We start from the raw sequence: 17,624 nt of genomic DNA on the forward strand, positions 1-17,624 counted from the left end.
AGTACTGGAGTGAGGTGCCATTGCCTTCTCCTAACCCTATTTGAAACATACTAGATCTTGGCAAGATATCATCAAGTGATGAAAATACCTATGTATTAAATACAAGAATACATAAGAAAACAAATCTTTCATAATTAGGAGACAAGACACTCTGCTGAATGGCAATGTGATGTAAAAACCCAGCCTGAGTTCTGGGTTCTGGAGACCAGAGTTTGTGCAATAGCTCTGCTAGTTAATGCCTTTGAGACTTTACACAGACATTTAAAATCTTTAAGGAGGATGATTGTGATTAAATGAAACATCTTAGGTAAAGATCCTAGCAGATTGCCAAAAAAAAAAGTGACTGTATTAACTGTGGGTTTCTTCCTCTTCCCCATATTCCCCTGTTACCATTTCTTTTTCCCCGTAATTCCAAGAATATGTCTAAATCTAAAAAGAAAGATGACTCACTAAGAAAGACCTACCTCCTTAAGCCTTGTATTGCCAAGAAGAGTAGTAAGAAGAGGTGGAGAAAGGGAGGTAAGTGTTGACTGCAAAGAAGAGAGAACAGCTTGCACTTGAGTTTTGACTCCCAAGAGTGTTGAGAAGGTGAAGAAAAAGCAAGAAAGAGTGGAGTGAATGAGATTACAAAGGACTGGTTCTTTCCATTTCTTCCTGTCTAGTCCCCTTCCTTCCTCGTTGCCTCTTTTGGATTTTCCTAGGGAAATAAATGATGAGGGACTTTCTTATCCCGGCCTGTTCGCTCTGCATCTGCAACCTCTCTCTGCTCCTTAATAAGCCTGCCCCCCCCACTCCTGTGTGTCTGAGTCAATTTCACCAGCCTCTGGAACAATGTGTCATAAATATTGGTTTCATTACATTATACCTTCTCACACAGTCCTTCAATCTGTTCATCTCTACTAGTGTCTCATCCATCTGCCTAAAAGCATTCTTCGGTTTCCTCTATACTTAATATTCAATCCTGCAAGTTTTTAAATTGCCACATTCTCCTTTCTGGGTAACAGAAAGGAGAAGCACTGTGAAGAATACATAATTTTTTAAAAACTGGTTCCTATGCTCAAATGGCTCATAACTTAGCTGAGACAACACTTCTACTTCACTAGAAACAGTGGTGATCAATAAAAGGCAGTACATATTTAAGTCTTAAACTGTGTTGTGAGACTCTTGAGTTTCTATTGCTTGCAGGGTGCCGGAAGAGGAGTTCCAAGGTGGTATGGTTAGCTTTGACTTGAAGGATGTATACAATCAGAATACTACACATGGCAATTTCCCAATAAGTGCTTGTTATTTTGGTTCTGATTTGAAGTGAAATTTAAAATCAATTCTACTCCAATAAAAATTAATTAAAAAGAAGAAACTGAGTGTTGCCCAACCCCATCTGACATCTAACACCTTTTTCTTATTTTTTTTCATTTATTTTTATTAGTTGGAGGCTAATTACAATATTGTAGTGGTTTTTGTTATACATTGACATGAATCAGCCATGGATTTACATGTATTCCCCATCCCGATCCCCCCTCCCACCTCCCTCTCTACCTGATCCCTCTGGGTCTTCCCAGTGTACCAGGCCCAAGCACTTGTCTCATGCATCCAACCTGGGCTGGTGATCTGTTTCACCATAGATAATATACATGTTTCAATGCTGTTCTCTCGAAACATCCCACCCTCGCCTTCTCCCACAGAGTCCAAAAGTCTGTTCTGTACATCTGATCTAACACCTTTTTCTAAAACAACTTGAACTTTACAGCAAAAGCTGGAAAACATACCTTGGATTGAAACCTTGATCCCAAAAGTCAGCAAACCTTTTCTATAAAGGGCCAAGTAGTAAGCAGTCTCAGCTTTGTGAATTATATGACCCCTGCCGCTGTTGCTATTTAGTTGCTAAGTCGTGTCCAACTCCTTGCAACTCCGCAGACCGTAACCCACCAGGCTCCTCTGTCCATGGGGTTTTCCAGGCAAGAATACTGGCGTGGGTTGCCATTTCTCTCTCCAGGGGATCTTCCCCAACCCAGGGATCAAACCTGCGTCTCCTGCTTGGCAGGCAGATTATTTAACTCTGAGCCACCTGGGAAGCCTATGGCCTCTGATGCAGCTCCTGAAGTCCACTGTTGTAGCACTAAAGCAGCATGGCTAATACATGCACAGGTGAGCGTGCCTGTGTTCCAATAAAACTTTATTTACAAGAACAAGTCACAGGCTGGACTCGCTCTGTTCTGTAGTTTGCTAATCCCTGGACTAGCTAGCTGCTCCTCCAGACTGCTAGAACTCTAGAATTCTTTGACTCTGAGGTTTGAACCTGGAGACCTATTTACCCACAATCCTATTTACACAAGATCCATAGGAACCTCAGGTTTTTAGGAAGACTCAAAAAAAAAAAAAAGAGAGAGAGAGAGAGAGAAGAACAGCAATGTTGATGGTGAGTAATCAACAGAGATGAACCAGTTTACAGGTTTTTGATTGAAGACTTATAATTTAAACTCCTCCCAACACAATATGGCCTTCCAGACAGATTCAGAGAGTCCCGCACTAAAAAGAAATCTTTTAACAGCCACAGGTAAGAGGTGAGCAGGTGATTAGTGAGGTTTGTATCCTTAGCTCTGGCTTGTTCCTCTGCGGTCAATTACACAGCTGGTTACAAGTGTGTGTTTGCACCTGTTCAAGCCGTTAAACGTGCTGATCTCATATTAATTAAACAACTCCTTAGAAACAGGTTAGAAAACAAATTAGACCCTGCCATGCTGTGCCTGTCCCAGGCGTCCCTTGGTGGCCCTTCATCTATTAGGGATCATCTACACAGGTAAGGAGCAGGGTTTCTTTGTAATTAGGGAGGGGCTCATTGTCCTCCATCAATTAATGCAGCCACCACTTAGTGAAAACAGTTGTTGCTACACAACACAGATTAGTGACTAATTAATAAGGACTGATTAGCTAAGCTCCCTCACAAGATAGGACAGACAATAGCTACCTTCCACATGGACCACTGATTGATCGATCAAAGCAGTGACATCAACAGCCTAAAATGAAAGACAGGCATGATGAGGAACCTCATCTTTCTAAATACCTTAGGAGACGGCTGTTCCTCACTACCAGTACATCTGCCAAATACAGCATTTTCAAATGACTTAAGTTATCGAGGATCTCTGGCTTGGAATCAGTTTAAAAGGGAGGAAACTAGAACCCTGACAGATAAATGTGGGAGGTAAAAAAAATTGACTATATATGTATAGGATACCCAGTATGCTATAGAACATGAATACTTACCCATTTCAACATCCCTATTGATATTTTTAAACGTTATTTTTATTAGGAGCATGGAAGAGTGGGTAAAAACCGTGGACTGAGATTTGGATAGTTTTATCAGTTACAGATCAACCAAAATGTTCATGTCCTATTACAACCGTTATTGTTACATGTCATAATTATCTGTCTATATATACATTACTCAGGCACACAAGCAAGGCTTTGCTACTGAGAGTCAATAAATTGATAAATTGCACACAAGGCACTTTCCTATATGAATCACTACATAAATTACGATGATTAATCTTTCATTTTTGAAACTCTATGATGCTGAAAAGCAGATGGTTTATAGCGGGTCTGTCATCCATTCTCTCCCTTTACCAGGGGCACTCCCAGCAAATAAAAAGAGAAATATATATTCATCAACACCCACTATATACCAGCATTGTGCAGGGCACAGCAGCTTACTTTCTCTGGAGTAGACCTCACACTGTAAAAGATAACATTCAAAAAAATGCAGAACTTCATGTGTATAGTTGCAAAGAGCAGCTGAACTTCAAGTACTCTAAACACTGAGAGTTAAAATTCCCTATTCCTTCAATCACTCAGGCTTCTATGTGGATTTTTTTCTCTATCAGTTGTCATTATTATCCTTTAATTCTTCCTTTTTTTTTTGTAAAAGGTCTTAGTTTATTCTCTCTTTCATGAAAAATCTGCACAAGCACCACAGATAGTCACTGCAGAATCTTTACTCCTTCTGTTATCCAATCTCCAGCTCACTTTTTGCCAGCACCAACATTGGCCTTTGCAGTCCCCCTGACTTTCTTCATTCTATTCTTACGTCCCTTTCGCTGTTTTCTTGAGGTCTTTTTCTTCTCATACAGGCCATGTCTTGCAAGCCTATTTTTGGGCTCATTCTCTTCTCAATCCAAGGAATCGTAAATCTTGCCGAAGCCAGTTGTCTTGCCACCACCAAAATGGGTTCTGAATCCAAATACAAAGATGACATCCAAAGACAAGATGTGGTCTTGTACATTTTGGCCAGTTTTTCCCAAATTTCTGTTTTAGGTACTGTTGCCTTTCCAGGGTGAAGAACATCAATGACCATTTGTTTCCGCTGAAGCAGCCGGTTGGTCACGAACTTCCTAGTTCAGATAGTTACTGTGTCGTTCATGATGGCGGCTGATCTTCAAGCAGCCAGGGAGGAAAAGAGGTAATTCTTCCTTTTCTTTCTTCATCTTTAATACCTTGGTCACATGCAGGGTTTTTTTTTTATTCTTTGCTTATATGTTTGGGGTTTTTTAATTTTTACTATCCATATAAACATGGGTGTGAGGATACAGGAACACTAATACACTGCTGGAGGAGATGTGTGAGAAGGTGACAGTGAAGGTCACTCAGTCATGTCCCGCTCTTTGCAACCCCCTGGACTATACAGTCCATGGAATTCTCCAGGCCAGAATACTGGAGTGGGCTGCCTCTCCCTTCTCCAGGAGATCTTCCCAACCCAGGGATTGAACCCAAGTCTCCCTAGCAGAGAATAATTTGAAAATATATTGAGCCAGCATTTCTACTTTTAGGAGTTTAGCTTTCAAAGGCACTCCCATACAATGCAAAGTTTATAAGTAAAAAGGTGTCAATAGCACAAACTTCCTTCAATACCAATATGGCTAAATAAATCATGGTTTATTTACACAATGGAAAACTATACAACCATTGAACACAATCATATATAAATAAAGTGCTCACATTAAAAGATGCTCAAGAGATATGGCTAAGTAAAAAAGCAACTTGCAAAAGAATGTTATTCCACTGTAACACAAATAAGGATAGCAATTATGGCATGATTGCCATAAATAATAAAACATGATTATACATTCAAGAAAAAGAAAAGAAGGTATCGAAAAATCTCTCAAATGGTTGATCATGATCATCTCTGCAGAATGGCAGTATAATAAGAAGGACTTTCACTTTTTATGTTGTTTATTAAATAAGTTAATGTTTGTAAATTATCAAAACAGATTAAACATAGTATTGTATGAAGTTTATTAAATAAAACAAAAATAAAAATATATAATATAGCATTATGCATGCTCAGTTTAGTTCAGTCGCTCAGTCGTGTCCAACTCTTTGTGACCCCATGGACTGTAGCACGCCAGGCCTCCCTGTCCATCACCAGCTTCCAGAGTTTACTCAAACTCATGTCCATTGAGTTGGTGATGCCATCCAACTATCTCATCCTGTGTCCTCCCCTACTCCTCCCACCTTCAATCTTTCCCAGCATCAGGGTCTTTTCAAAGGAGTCAGTTCTTCGCATCAGGTGGCCAAAGTATTGGAGTTTCAGCTTCAGCATCAGTCCTTCCAATGAACACCCAGGACTGATCTCCTTTAGAATGGACTGGTTGGATCTCCTTGCAGTCCATGGGACTCTCAAGAGTCTTCTCCAACACCACAGTTCAAAAGCATCAATTCTTTGGCACTCAGGTTTCTTTATGGAAATTAAAAGACGCTTGCTCCTTGGAAGAAAAGCTATGACCAATCTAGACAGCATGTTAAAAAGCAGAGACATTATTTTGCCATAGCTTTGTCTAGTCAAAGCTATGGTTTTTCCAGTGGTCATGTATGGATGTGAGAGTTGGACTATAAAGAAAGCTGGGGAAAAAAAGTAAAAAAAAAAAGAAAGAAAGAAAGAAAGCTGAGCGCTGAAGAATTGTTGCTTTTGAACTGTGGTGTTGGAGAAGACTCTTGAGAGTCCCTTGGACTGCAAGGAGATCCACCCAGTCCATCCTAAAGGAGATCAGTCCTAAATATTCATTGGAAGGACTGATGCTGAAGCTGAAACTTCAATTCTTTGGTCACCTGATGCGAAGAACTGACTCATTTGAAAAGACCCTGATGCTGGGAAAGATTGAAGGTGGGAGGAGTAGGGGAGGACACAGGATGAGATAGTTGGATGGCATCACCGACTCAATGGACGTGAGTTTGAGTAAACTCTGGGAGTTGGTGATGGACAGGGAGGCCTGGTGTGCTGCAGCCCGTGGGGTTGCAAAGAGTCAGACAAGACTGAGCAACTGAATTGAACTGAACTGAACTGATCAACAAAATGAAAAAAACAGAAGTTTCATTAGTTCTCATATTTCTTTGAGTGGAAGACTGCCTCTTTTGTATGACCATTTTGAATCTTACTAGAAATCCAAAATAATTGTTTTCAGCTTTTCTTTACAATAGAAACATCACCCAAGGGTTAAGAAGGCTTTGCACACCTGTATCTTACCCCAAGAAATGGTAGGATGCAGAGGAATGTTGTGAAAGGCCATTCATTTATTGTCCTGGGATGTTTGCCACCCTTCAGCTTAGGAGTCATTTTTGGCAGTAGGGCAAACAGACTAACTTTTTCTCAAACATTCTTTCATGAAAGGTGAACTTCTCTAGGCTAGAGACAAGGGCGGCTTGGGCTAAATAAATGACTGTGGACTTGAGAAAGGTGGATGGATTGTAGAACCATTTAGGATGTTAAAAATAGCAGGACTTATTTCACATTGCAATTTAGAAGTAATCCTGCAGCCCTTAGGACGCACAGAGAATCTACCAAAATAGTAACAACTAGACCATGGCTGTAGCTTTTGTGAAAGTAATAGGGAGCAGAAGAGGAGAAAAAGAGAAGGGGGAAGGGGTGAGGAAGGAAAGAAGGAGCATGCAGGGGTGAGGAGAACAGTAAAAGGGGGAAGAGGGCAGAGGAGGAGAGAAGGGAGAGGGAGGGAAGGAGGAGAGGCATCTTCAGACCAAAACAGCACTGCTAGACGTGTTTTCTCCCTGCATAGAGACCAAAAAATGCTTTAGGATGACAACATATCATTTTAAAAAAAAAAGAAAGAAAGAAAAATTGATGGCACCCACTAACTCAATATAACTCTTCTCCAGTGTTGGGAAGCTGGACTACTTGGGTAATCCGGAGTATTACAGCAAAATTCCTTGGGTCCATTGCTGAAGGCAAGCCAAGTTAAGGACATCTATTGGCACGCCTACAACCAAGGAATTCTTTCTTTTCCTTCCAAGAAAAGAGATAAAGAGAAACCAAGAAGTCAAAGGCAGACAGCAGAAGAAAAAAAGCTAGTTGGCAGTTTGTAGGACAAATCCCAGAAGGTTTTCCTACCCATTTTCAAATTTAAGTGCCCTTGGTTAACAGAGTAAAACATGAACAGAAACGTCCACCAAGCAAAACATTCAGTAGAGCCCTAAGGAAGCTGGGACAGAAGTGGTACCCATCACTAAGCTTTCAGGTCTCACGAAGGCAACGGACTTGACTGAGAAGTTTCAGTACATGCTATATTATCATGGGAATTTTACTAAGATTTTTTAATAGCCAAAGCAAATGCTTTATAACATCTAAGGACCAGCAGGCTGAAATTGCCTTTGGCAATGTTTCCCAAATATTTAAAGTGTGAGAACTTCCTAAACATCAAAATACACTTTTGCACATCTCCCATGAGTAAGAGTTCTGCTCTGGATGTCCATTTATTTAAAAATATTTGACACACTTTAAGAGAATGTTGCCAAATGCATAGATGGTACTCCATAAATATTACTGAATGAATGAAAACTAGCAGCACACATACACAATTTTTCATCTGCAGACAGTGCTTGTGGGGATTGGCTCTTGATCTCCAGATGAGGCCATTTTCCTCGGAGTGGAAATTAAAGGCCACCTTTGCCCATTTGTCTGTGTGTTAGGGCAAAACCGAAGCTGTTACTCAAGAAGAGTCTTGATCGTGCCTGGTCTCCACCCAGTTACAAATGGAAACTGGGGAGCTTTCCATGTGGCGTGTATCCTTCTGGGCTCCTCAACTTACACGAACTGCCAAACGCACTCCCTGCTTAGCTGTTAAGTGCATTGGTCTGCACTTGCCCAGCGACATGACTTACCTGTGCTTCAGCAATTACTGAGAGGATAATGCTGAATTCACTGACACTGAATTTTACCCAAACCTACTTGAGAGATTTAATTTATAAAGGATTGTCAGGCAGTCTCTATTTTCCTATAGATATGAGATTTATGCTCAGATCGTTGATCTCATATGTAAAACCTGAAACAGTCAAACTTGTAGAAGCATGGAGTAGAATGGTAGTTGCCAGGAGTTGGGAGCAGGGTGGGGGTGGGGTGGAAATGGGGAGATGTTGGTCAAAGTGCACGAAGTTTCAGTTACGTAAGATGAGTAACATCTGAGATCCAACATATAGCATGGTGACTCAACTTCACAATATCGTGTATAGTTGAAATTTGCTAAAGTTAACAATACCATATTATATAGTTGAAATTTGTTAAGACAATAGATTTTATGTATTCTCACCACAAATACCCACCCCCCCCAAAAAAAAGAGAAAGAGAAAAAGATGAAGAAAATGATAACTATGTGATGTGATGGATGTATTAATTAGCTTCATTGTGGGGATCATTTCACAATGTATACATATATCAAAACATCAAGTTGTTCCCCTTAAATATATATAATTCCTATTTGTCGATTATACCTTGATAAAACTTTTTAAGAAAATCTATGCTCATATCAATGTATTTTGTCAAAATGCAATTTACCTAATCTGGACACAGTTGTCTGCTTCCTTCCCACCAAAGAACTGCTTTCACCATACTGCATTTTACATTTACCACATTGACTCACAGTATGGAAAGAAAAAAGTTATACATTAACTTTGAGGACATTGTTCACTGCAGAAAATAGGGTTCTCTCTATCAGGGCCAAGGGAGCAGTTAATCTCAGTACCAGAAAAAGTTTTACCTCTAAGCAATGACTTTTTTTTCCTTAAAGATATACTAGTAAAATTATTATGAGTGATGGTTTTTTCCTACTATGGCCAGAAAACACACTCCAGGAATTTTGAAGAACTAATAGCACACATTTTCTGTACTCACCTGTCCCTAGTTTTTCCTGTATTTTTACTAATCTTCATTAGCCCGAATTTTCAAGGGTGCTAGGCACTAGAAGTGACATAACTGGTGACTAGCTGAGTCATGGCTGAGAACAAGTCTCTACGTAGAGAACATCCTTAAGCGCTCACTTGGCCTTGTAGCCAGCCACTTCCCCGAGATGCCTCCTGAAAGGGACCAGTTTAGCACAAGCAGAACTGACATCCCCACCTCCACATTCAACGCTGCTCCTCCTGCTGGTTCATAAAACAGGAAGACTGCAAGGAAGCTGGAGATCACCTTTAGAGAAAACTCAATACTTAGGTTTTTTTAAAAAAAACTACTTCCTCCTCTATTTAAAAAAAAAAAAGAAAGAAAAAAGGAAGGGCATGGTTAACCCAGGCCCAAACCAAGGGAAGAGCTTGTGGTACCAAGAAAAAGCCCTTAAGTAGAGGATTCTCAGAGAGCATGAGTGCCAGGAAGAACGTGAATGACAAGGAAGAGTCTAGATTTCTGCAAGAAGGATGGGGGTGGAATGACAAAGGAAGAGAGCTTGAACAGAATGTGAAATTTAAAAATGAACAAGAGTGAGTCACCTAAATGTGATTGTTTTACCAGCCAAAGAGCGGTGGTTCAAATATTTAAATGACTCTGTCTGGTAATAGGATTGGGGTGATTTTTTTTCCTTTGTGTTTGCCTGAATCATCCAAATTTTTATAACACATTTGTGATACATTATAGTAAAAAAGGAGTTCATTTTGAAAAAAGTAAACTCTTTAACATTAATATCTTCAGATGACATCACAAAATCATACAATCCCATGAGTCAGCCAGAACTTCAGTAGCTACCAACAAGTTATTACACAAGTAATGAAGTGAACTTGCATTACCAGATAGTAGGACATGTGTTAACACTACAATAACATAATGTGGTACACATGGAAGAATTGATAGTGGAACCAAATACTCTAGAAATGGAATCTAATACATACCTATCTAAAAAAGGACTTGGTATATGATAAAGATGGCATCACTAATCATGGGGTAAAGGAAAGTATTATTTTATAAGTGGTGCTAAAAATAGGAAGTTAACTATTTTAGGAGGAAAACAAATCAATACCTCCCAATGTACAAAATATATATTTTGGATGGACGAAAATGCTAAGTGTAAAAACTATATTCAGGAGACCTAATAGAAACACATGTGAATTTATGATCTAAGATTTAGAACAGCTTTCTAGGCAAAATACTAAAGGAAAAAAATAAACCCAAGAGAGAGAAACCAATTTTCTTATGAACAATGGTTTACCTCTCCGGTTACTTAGATCTTAATTTTTGTTCCCTTTCACAGGGATCTATGGATGTTGGGGTTCTGGATGCTTTTCTTTCTCATATTTTAGTTATATTTTGAGGTTTCTAAAGTGACCATATAATCCTTTCATAATAAATATTTTCATATTTAAGGAAAAGGCTAATTAAAAAGATCTTAGAAGTACTCTAAACCCTATTAAATATCACATGTCTGATGAGAGCTGAATACAAAGAGGAAAGTTGTGCATGAACAATGACATGGCTGTACAGAAAGATTTCAGAAGAAACCATGCTAGTCTAGAGAAAAGGGAATGAAGGAGAGCTTAGAGAATAATTAATTTTTTGTGAAATGCTCTCAATTCAGCTTTGATATCATCTACCACAAATCTTTGCCTGCTTCTAATAAGCAGGAGGTAGGTGTTATTCCATGCACCAGAGAAAATCAAAGCAGCCTCTTGCAGCTTAGACAAAAAAAAAAAAAAAATCCAGGGTACAGGGGACGTTAGTCAAGCATCTGCGGTCTTTATTATCTGTGCACCATTTTGAGGGGCATTGAGGGATGGCAAGGACAGTGTGACCTTGACAGCAGCAACAGGCAGGTTCTAGAAGCAGGCAACAGCGCACGGCTGCTCCACAGCTCTGGGCTGTACTGGAAACCTTTGTTAAGCTCTTGGAATAGTATCACCCTCTGGAGACATCGCTGCCTTTTTTTTTTTTTTTTAATGCTTTCACTAGCCCAGTGTTGCCCGCAGACACAGCACCAACTCAAAGACTACATCAATTCGCCTCTTAAGAGAGTTCTGGCTCCAAGAGTTGCCACAGACCTCAGACATATCAAAGGAAAAAGAGACACCCTCCAGGAAGGGAAACATGTGCCTCCCACCTCTGCAAGACCCCGACCCTGATATACGGAGTTTCAGATTCTGAACCACTCCAGATGGCTGGGATCGCCCTGCCTCACTCCCACTCCTCACCAATCTTACCCACCAGAATGTTCACAAAGTTCACCAGACCAAATGGCAGCGTATCAGCTTCATTAATGGCTGACAACTAATCTTTAAAAACACAGAAGAGGAGCACATCTCTAAGGGCAAATCTAGACTTCCGTCTTGCATCTTCTCTTTGAAACACAAGTTCGCCCTCTTACACCCTGTCAGGTTCTGGCAAAGAAGCTGGGCCCGATGGTGAATTTACTGAAGCAGGTCCTGCTCACTGTGCTTACCTCGTGGGGAAAGCCAGTCAGTGCCAATCCCTTTTGCCCTTCTTGCAGAATTATAAGACAGGCAGCAAAAGAGTGAAGTCAGATTCTCATTTTGGAGGCATAATAACTCTACCCATTGGGCTGTACATGATGCTAGACTTACACTCCCAAATCAGCTATTCACCTTCCTTTCAGAAGGCTGAGCAAGGGGTGGTCAGAGAAACAAGAAATGTTATTCCAGGATGGCCTAAAACTAAGATGGCCTTATAAATGAATGAATCGGAGACCTGGCAGAATTGAGCATCCTGAGACTTCAAGATCTCGGTTTACTGCAAAGCTCAAAGAATACATTTTCAGCCAATGTTAACAGTGAACATCAAGGTGAGGTAATGCTAGCAAAGGGAGAATTCTCAGATCTCCCCAGTTTCTGATAGGAGAGATGCTCAGGCTGGTGACAACCGTATTCTGTCCAAGGAGAGATCCTGCCAGGCGGCATGGAGACCTAGCACTCTTCTGAATAATTGCCTTCAGTTCAGTCGCTCAGTCGTGTCCGACTCTTTGCAACCCCATGAACCGCAGCACACCAGGCCTCCCTATCCATCACCAACTCCTGGAGTTTATTCAAACTCATGTGCATTTAGTCAGTGATGCCATCCAACCATCTCATCCTCTGTCATCCCCTTCTCCTCCTGCCTTCAATCTTTCCCAGTATCAGGGTCTTTTCAAATGAGTCAGCTCTTCACATCAGGTGGCCAAAGTATTGGAGTTTCAGCTTCCACATCAGCCCTTCCAGTGAACGCTCAGGGCTGATTTCCTTTAGGATGGACTGGTTGGATCTCCCTGCAGTCCAAGGAATTCTCAAGAGTCTTCTCTGACACCACAGTTCAAAAGTATCAATTCTGCAAAAGCTAACAAGTTACCACGTGATCTGGCTCTACCATCCAGCTCTCAGTGCATTCATTCACAACCCCACTGGCACCATCTTGCTTTACTGTCCAAGAGAGTAAATAAATAGATGGGCAGTCACATGACAATTGTGACATGACCAGGCCACATGTTTGCCCAAACAGGTTTCTAAGAAAAACTGAGCATAGCAAACCTATCCTCTTTTATATTATCCCCTTCTTTATTTATTTTTAAGTGGAGAATAACTGCTTTACAATGTGGTATTGGATTCTGCTCTACAACAGTGTGGATCAGTCACAAGTACATGTAAGTCTCCTGCCTCTTGGACCTCCCTCCCACTCCCATCCCCACCCCATCCCACCCCTCTAGGTTGTCACAGACCACTGGGTTGAGCTCCCTGTGTTATATAGCATTTTACAGATGAAGAATTTAAGGCAAAAGGTGGTGACATCACTAGCCAACATCACACCTAATGTGTTGTAGGGCCAAAATCTGAACCCAAGCGATCTAGCTCCAGAATTCATACCCAACCATGCAGTGCCATGTTGCAAAACTGCCTATGTATGTTCCTAAGGAAATACACCCTCCTCAGACCAAAACAAAGAGTGACCTTTGCTCTGGCTAAAAAATAGATTAGCCTCCACTCAGATAGTTACCCAAAGCCACAGACTTAGAATTCATAATAGGCTGAGCCATCAGCTTGTCCAATCCCCGGTTCAAAGCATAAATCCCTTCTAGAAACCTCCTGACAGATCTTATTTCTTCTAGCACTGTTGCAAATATCAAAACCAATAAAAGGCAGTATTATTAAATACTTACTTGGCACAAGAGTCTCCTGAAAGCTTCATGTAAGGTATCACATTTAGTTCCCATCAGACAAGAAACACAAAATCACCATTTTCAGATAAACAAATTTAGGTGTGAAAGGCTCTCAAGTCCTTGGCTTGGAAGGTCCCTTTCCTTCAGACAAGTCATTGTAGGAAACAGGAGGAAGAGAGAAAAAGGAGTTGGCTCAGTTGACTGGCTGTGACAAATGACCAGAGGTTCTTGAACCTATACAGAGCCACAGTCCCTTTTCTTAAATCTTTGCGGCAGACATGCTTTAGAATTGAGAATTTTTTGGAGCTTAGAAAGCCAATATGGTGAATTATTAAGACCTCCAAAAGGATCTGGGGACTTACCCCATAATCTAATGTATTAGTATTTTATCAAATATTATCAAAGCAGAATCCAGATCTGAAAGAGACACGTGCACCCCAATGTTCATCGCAGCACTGTTTATAATAGCCAGGACATGGAAGCAACCTAGATGCCCATTAGCAGACGAATGGATAAGGAAGCTGTGGTACATATACACCATGGAATATTACTCAGCCGTTAAAAAGAATTCATTTGAATCAGTTCTAATGAGATGGATGAAACTGGAGCCCATTATACAGAGTGAAGTGAGCCATAAAGATAAAGAACATTACAGTATACTAACACATATATATGGAATTTAGAAAGATGGTAACGATAACCCTATATGCAAAACAGAAAAACAGACACAAAAGTACAGAACAGACTTTTGAACTCTGTGGGAGAAGGTGAGGGTGGGATGTTTAGAAAGAACAGCATGTATATTATCTATGGTGAAACAGATCACCAGCCCAGGTGGGATGCATGAGTCAAGTGCTCCGGCCTGGTGGGCTGGGAAGACCCAGAGGAATCGGGTGGAGAGGGAGGTGGGAGAGGGGATCGGGATGGGGAATACGTGTAACTCTATGGCTGATTCATCTCAATGTATGACAAAACCCACTGAAAAATAAAAAAAATTAAAAAATTTAAAAAAAATATTACCAAAGCAAAACACAAATATTCACTCTAAGTGGGATAAACATAACAATAATAAATTATTTCATAAATAACTTCCAGACGGGTTTTTTTGCCAGTGAATTTTGGCACCAAACTTACAGTAAAGTACTTACTTTTCAGAGTTTTGAGAATTAGAATTTTGGATAAGGGACCGTGGACCTGATCAACCTTTCAGCTTCAACCCCAAGAGAAAACAAGTGGTACTCTCCGATCCCTTCCCACTCTCCCTCGATCTGTGTTTCGTTTACTTCCTAACCCTGAGGGAGACCACCTTTCATGTTCCTTTCAAACTTCTTCCAGCCACATAATAATGACAGTATTTTGGAAGGAGTTGGCCTGAACTGGTTTCTTTCCCTTACCTACGTCCTTAGTTTTCCCCACCTCATCCACACAGAACATACGTGGAAGTTCATAAACTTCAGGGTGGGTCACAGTCACCTGAGGGACTTATTAAAACAGAGTCCCACATGCAGAGGACTTATTCAGTAGGTCTGGGGTGAAGCTTGAGAACTGCATTTCCAACAAGTTCCCAAGTGCGTCATGTAGACGGTGCTGGTCCTAGACCACACTTTAAGGACCCACTGCTTTACTCAATGCAGCTTCCTCATACCACACTGAAGTGAAAAAATAAAATCAAAAAACACTCAAACTCATCTTTTATTTTCATAAAGATTATCTCCTAAATGACCCTAATGTAAATTTAATGACTCACAGCTGCCTGCCTGTCTGACACAGAGAGACAGAAAGACAGCTGGATACTTGTGAATGGTTTGGTTGCCACGGGATTTGGGATGGGGTGTCATCCTGAAAAACCAGGCTAGGCTCTTTACTGGTCTAGGCATCAAAACAGCAATGCTAAAGGGGACTAGGGAGCGGGGTTAGATTTCGATTTTAAAGAAAAGTCCTTAAAAGAAAAAAAGAAAAAGAAAAGTCCTGAATTGAAATTCCTTCCCCAAACCACTGTACCATGTTGCTATGTGAAAAGAACAACTTTGCAAATGATCTTCAAAAGTCATTAAACATGAAAAATACTATTTTCCTGTGAGCATACATAACGGTCAGTCAACATGGAAACTAAAACATAGATTTACTTCCTTTGAGAATCACAAAAGTTGTATATACACTCACGAGCTGATTTCTTAATTCCTCTACTTACAGGCCACTTGCTAACTTCAAGACATCTCTTTTTCACACCCACACATTTTTTTCAACTCTATTCTTCAAGCATCTTTATTTTCTAGATCTTTCCCACTAAGACCAGAAAAATCTTTGTTCTTTTTACTCTGTTTTAATTCTGAGCAGAAAAAAATGGCCAGCTTTGAGAAGTAAAATCTAGTACAGATCTACTATACAAACACAAGAAAACTACCCGTGTATAGACTTAGGTACAAGAATCAGTGCCACCAACATTCCAATACAAAAGTATTTTCCTTCTTCATGTTTCTCTAACACTACACTTACTCAAACATCTTAACAAAAACTAAAAATATATTTCTAATGAATCTATCATCTCCTTTATCATGCTGACTATTCTAGCTGTATTCTTTTTACTTGCTTCAGTTACAAATTTTATTATTTAACCTACCTCATGGCTTTAATAGCTTTTGGAGGGTTGATCTGAAAGATTATTCATGACTTATACTTTTTTAATAAAGGGACATGCATTTTTGCCCCAAATATCTACAGGCTAATCCATTTTTTGTTCAAGGACTAAATGAATTTCTGTAATACTTTAAACATGGAACACGTATCTAATAAGAGAGACCCTTAACGAACGTATCTTGGCCAACTCATAAATTATCAAATTGAACTGTGTGATTATTTACTTTGTAAAAAGATTCTTTGCTTTTCAAAAGAACTAACCAATTCCCTTTAAACAGTCACATTTAAAAGCACATTTTGACTCACATACATTTTCATGCACATAGCAATTGCTAAAAGCAAATGTAAAAAGAAAGAAGAAATGAAAGGTAAGTATCATCACTCTTACTTTAGACCACTCTGCATCCTTCGATTGACTCCCACTTCCTGACAGAAAGGCTCAAAGCCGATACCTTTCCATGTGAATGTTAGATTGAACATCAGCAGACACAGCTGCACACCCCACCACGGCTCAACAATAAGTAGCCAGGTGAAATAGAGGGCTGCGGATGTTTAGTGATGCCTTATACATAGGGTCACCAAGAGCAAGAATCAAAATGTCTAAAGAGCAAAAAAAAATGTCTAAAGAGCAGACTACAGTTGACTCAGAACATGCAAGAAAGTTAGAAGCACCAACCCTCTGCACAGCAGAAAACATGAGTATAACAGAGTTGACCCTCTGCACATTCAGTTCCTCTGGTACCATGGTTCTGCATCTGCAGGTGCAACCAACCTGGATCCTATAGCACTGTAGTATTTACAGTCAAAAAAAAGTGGACCTGCATGGTTCAAGCCAGTGTTCAAGGGTCAGATATATTTTTTCCAAGCATCTTTTCTGAAGCTCACCCTTAAGAGGCAAGAGTTGTGTCTCAGAAAGCTCTGCCTCAGTGGAAACCATTCTATAATTAAGGCCCAAGCATGCTCTATCCCTCAAGTAGGGCCCCTGACTCTAATGCTAATTCTAGTTTTAGGGATGGGGCTTAAAAGTGAATTTCTTACATTCTCTCTGTTTTATGCCTTAAATGCTCTTCTCTTTTCATATACTTTAACTATCCTTTAAAATAAAAATTCAACAACTGTTTCTAGAAAAGAATCAAGTTGATATTTGCCTCAAAGTTATAGGCCTCCCACACTTAAGATACCAGTGAGTGTGTGTTAGTCGTTCAGTCGTGTCTGACTCTGTGACCCCATGGACTGTTGCCAGGCAGGCTCCTCTGTGCATGGAATTCTCCAGGCAAGAATATTATAGAGGGAGCCATTTCCTTCTCCAGGGGAATCTTCCCAACTGAGGGATCAAACCCAAGTCTCCTGCATTGCAAGCAGATTCTTCATGGTCTGATCCACCAGGCAAGCCCACTCAGGCTACTTACCTATGTACAAATAAGTGAAGGATCCCATAATTCACTAATTATCTGAGAATACCTCTAGCAAGTAGGGTGCATATCATCCTCATCCAGATGCTACTGTGATGAAATCATATATTCACTGGTACCTACCATGTGGCCAGTGTTTGCTAGGCTGGTGGTATAGACATAACCAGCTTGGTCC

General features: G+C 40.3%; 1 protein-coding gene and 1 pseudogene across 1 annotated transcript in view; one reads left to right on the forward strand and one right to left on the reverse strand.

Moving 5' to 3' along the window:
- Nucleotides 1-3,966: 3,966 nt before the first annotated feature.
- LOC136151616 (small ribosomal subunit protein eS24 pseudogene) lies at nucleotides 3,967-4,414 on the reverse strand (annotated as a pseudogene).
- A 6,681-nt stretch (nucleotides 4,415-11,095) lies between these two features.
- The window catches only part of TPMT (thiopurine S-methyltransferase), a 278,788-nt gene continuing 272,259 nt past the window's right edge, over nucleotides 11,096-17,624 (forward strand). Inside the window, exon 1 of the mRNA XM_065912794.1 lies at nucleotides 11,096-11,099. The gene's annotated coding sequence lies outside the window, so the exon portion shown is untranslated. The remainder of the gene's footprint in view (nucleotides 11,100-17,624) is intronic.

Source organism: Muntiacus reevesi, chromosome 20 (genome assembly GCF_963930625.1).
Source record: "Muntiacus reevesi chromosome 20, mMunRee1.1, whole genome shotgun sequence".
Taxonomy (NCBI): domain Eukaryota; kingdom Metazoa; phylum Chordata; class Mammalia; order Artiodactyla; family Cervidae; genus Muntiacus; species Muntiacus reevesi.